The sequence below is a fragment of the Equus caballus genome, chromosome 19, assembly GCF_041296265.1.
Source record: "Equus caballus isolate H_3958 breed thoroughbred chromosome 19, TB-T2T, whole genome shotgun sequence".
NCBI classification, from domain to species: domain Eukaryota; kingdom Metazoa; phylum Chordata; class Mammalia; order Perissodactyla; family Equidae; genus Equus; species Equus caballus.
Window position 1 is genome coordinate 59546056 of NC_091702.1, and position 4341 is coordinate 59550396.

Here is a 4341-nt window from a genome sequence, read left to right on the forward strand (position 1 = left end):
TGCAAGGAAAATTGCAGGGTTTAAACTTTGGCACTGGTTGAAGGAGGAAATTCTCTCCTCAGAATTCATAACCACAGGCCAACCTCAAGCGATTCCAGCCTGAATTCACACCACCCACATGGTCTGGAAAACTTCAAGATGAATATTAAGTTTAAAGTGATATCACATTAGTAGTGTTGCTCTAGGCTTTAGAAAAAGTAAACACAAATCCTCTCAGAAGGAAGGTGACTTCAATCCAGACATCAAAAAAGTCCTACAGATAAATCCCAAGAATTACTAGGTCACCATCAAAAATCACGAAATACACAAGGAAGCATGGCTGCAATGAGCAAGAACCAGCAAAATCAATAAACCCACAAAAGCTTTAACTATTTGAATTATCAACACAATTGGTATTTTAATATGTTTAAACAAATCAAAGATGACCAAGATAATTTGAAAATTAATCACGTAGAACCTCTGGAAATGAAAAGTATAATACTTGAAAAAAATTTAATAAGTTGGTTTAAAAGGAGATTAGACACTGCTGAAGTCAGAATTAGTGAACTGGAAGACAGTACTGAAAATCATGCAGAATGTAGTATAGACATAGAGAGGCAGAAAATGTGAAGAGACATTGAGACATGAGTGACAGAGTGAGAAGACTTCACATACATGAAATTGGAATTCCAGAAAGAGATGCGAGGTAGAATGGGGTAGTGGCAATATTACAAAAGTTAGTGGTAGAGAACTTTCCAGAACTAATGAAAACCATATATCCAAAAATTCAAAATGCACATCAATTCCCAAACAGGATAAATTTTTTTAGAAATCCACATCCAGCCACCTTGTAGATAAGTGTAGAACAGCAGTCGCATGGAAACTCCTAAAGGAAAAAACAGATTACCAAGAAAAGATAAACTGAGAACCACCATGGAAGACAAAAAAAGTGGAGTAGTTTTAATGTGCTGAAAGAAAATAACTCTCACCCTGGAAGTGCATGCCTATCAAAAAATATTTTTAAAACAATGGGAAAATGAAGACATTTCAGACAAACAAAAACTGAGAGAGTTTGCAATCAACAATCCATAACCTAACGAAATTCAAACATATGTGCTTCAGATGTAAGGAAATGATTCCAAATCGATGGCTTGAGATTCAAGAAGAGATGATAAAACAAAATATAAAAATATGGGTAAATCTTAGCAAACGCTGTAAAAAAATAACTTTTAGGGGCTGAAAGACAGATATACCAAAAGTCCATAGCTATAAATTCTAAGACATTATCAGAGTTAAAGTGTTCAAGTGACCTTGTGTTGTTCAGGAGGATGATACAGATATTGATTAATTTTAGAATTTGTAAATTAAATGTTATGGTCAAATTTCTACAGTACATACAAAAGTAATGGAAATAGAGTGGGTTTGTCTGTATTTTCAGATTTTTCTTCTATGGTTATTTATTACTTAGCTAATAAAAAAAATAGTCCAATTAAGATTGGAATTATTTGACCTTTATGAAAAAATTCAGATGTATAAATGTCTTTATAAATGGTTTGACCTTGGCTTTGCCTGTATATTTTCTTTTTATGATTGTTTCACTGGCCTTCCTAGTACGTTAGCTTCATTCTTATAACAAAATGGCTGGAGCAGTTCTAGAGATAACATATGTATGACTCTGATTCCAGAGTAAGAGAGAACTTCTCTTTGCTCATCTAACAATCAGAAGTCTTAGACTTCGCTCTGATTGGACCCACATATAAACCAATCATGTGGCCACGAGTATATCACACACAGACTCTCTTAGACCTGGGTTGCACAGCCATCTCTGTGCATCTGACTCGGTCTGAGTCCATTGAGCTAAAAGAAAATAAGACATCAGTTATGAGGATTATCATCCCTCTGTGAGTCATTTACCCCATGTATGCTTATTGAAGTTTTATGTTAGTTCTAAATCTCAGCTTTTAAACTTTTAAAATAATTTGAGTATTAAACCAAACTCATGTTTCTGGGATAAAACCCCACTTTGTCATGATGTAATACCCTTTTTGTTCATGGCTGGATTCAACTTGCTAATATTTTATTGGGAACTTTTAAGTCTGTAGGGATATTGGTCTGCAGTTTTCTTGTAATATTTCTATCTGATTTTGGTGTCATAGTAATGCTTTCCTCATAAAATAAGTTGGGAAGCATCCCCTCTTCCTCCTTTATTTTCTTGAAGAGTTTGTGTAAGTTTGTTATTAATTTTTAAATATTCGGTATAATTCACCAGTGAAGCCATCTGGACCTGGAGGTTTCTTTATGAGAATACTTTTAGATTATGGAATTTTAGCTATTTAATAGATATAGGATGATTCATATTTTCTGTTTCTTCTTTTGTTAGTTTTGATCATTTGTACCTCTTAAGGATTATGTTCACTTCAGATAAGTTGTTGGAATTATTGGCAGGCATAAATTTGTTGATAATTTTTCCTTATCTTCTTAATATCTGTAAGATCTGTAGTGATGTTTCCTCTTTCATTCTTTATATTGGTAATTTGTGTTTGTTCCTCTTTTTGAAAGTTTTGAAGTAGTTTGAACAATGACATATACCTCCATATTGCATAATTATAAATGGCAAGAAGCAAACTTGATGTAAATGAGGCTTAACTACTATTGAAAGTCACATTTATAGATTAGTATCAGGGAAATCTAAGAATATTGGGGTTTCTTGAAGTTGAAAGGAATGAACCATTAGTTAATCAATGGTAATAATATATACTTGGTCATGATAACTCAAAATAGGATTCTTGGCACATGAGAGTTGTTAAATTAATAAGTGGATAAATATCTATATTACAGAATGAGGGAAACTAGAATGATACTAAATGAATACTCATGGAAATCACTGCAATTTGGTCAATCCTCCACACTGTCACACACATTATCTTTCTAAAACATAAACACGATTTTGTAAATCCCCAAATTCAAAACTTTCAATGGCTTTCCATTGTCTTTATGATCCATTTGAATGCCCTAGAGCGGCAAGCAAGGCTTTTTATACCATGGTCCCATCTTATTTATCCAGCCTTATTTCTCACCTCTTTCCCTAAAATATTGCAGCCATCCTAGACGCAGTCTTTTTTCTGACCTAATTATTTTGCCTCACTTCACCATACTTTCTCATGTTGTTGTCTTTCACCTGAATTTATCTTTCTTCCTTCAAAGCCAAACTCAAAGGTCATGTCGTATGCAGTTTTTCTTGTGTCACTCCCAGAATTATTAATAACGTCTTTTTCTGTTCTCCCATGGCATTTATTCATCCCTCTTGTCTTTTATAACACATGTCATAATTACTCAGGTTTAATGTTTCAGTGACTGTTCCCTAACAAGTAGAAGCTCTTTGAGGACAGTGACTATCTTATTCTTTTGGAACCTACACCTCTAGAACACTGCTTTGAATATTATGGACACTCAGAAAATGTGACTTGATGCACAGACACATGACAATAGCTCCAAATCACATTCTCACTCATAGAGTAAACTAGAATTTTATAGAGAAAGACACTGTACTTTGTTCTTGGAAAATACCACCAATCTGGATCAACTGATTTATAAATGTGAGACTTTTTTTCACAAGGGGAAACAATCCAAGGGTAAGTTCAGCTGAGAAAGGATTATTATTTTCATGTACAAAAGAAACTACACTCATCAAAACAATTATAAAATAATTGGAGGTTATACTTAGCGGCTGGATGAACAGCACGAGTATACTGTTAATTTTGCAGGTCAATGTTATGACCTCAGATGTGATTTTGCAAATGGATTAATACTGCATTATAAATGTAATCCTAGAAATGTGTTGGAAAATTGCTACAAGGTGTACTGGGACAGAGACATGATAATATCATTAAAGTCTACCAATAGGCTAGACATTCTGCTGTTGGATAGGCCTATAATATTGTGGTACTTATTGGTACTCCTGTGTCGCTAAGCATAAATATTACAAGAAATACACAGAAGGCAAGCAAATATGTAGCTCAGATTAAGGAGCCAAAAGAAATGTGACATTTACAGCACATCAAAGTAACGCAAATTATCATCTCAATAATTCCATTTAATTATCAGTTGTTGTTTAACAATATATCCTAAACTAAATATTTCAAGGAACAACATTTATCATATATTTGCATTAGTTCCAAATAAAATATTTCTGCAAATAACAAAGCTTTTTCTCCATAACATCGTATATTATTATAAATCGTACTAGAGCATGATTTTCTCCCTTTTATCCAGACAAACAAAACTAAAGGACATGATATACTCCTATGAGTAGTGGTGGTTTTTTACAGTGTTATACTGCAATCTGAAGGATAGACACCCGTC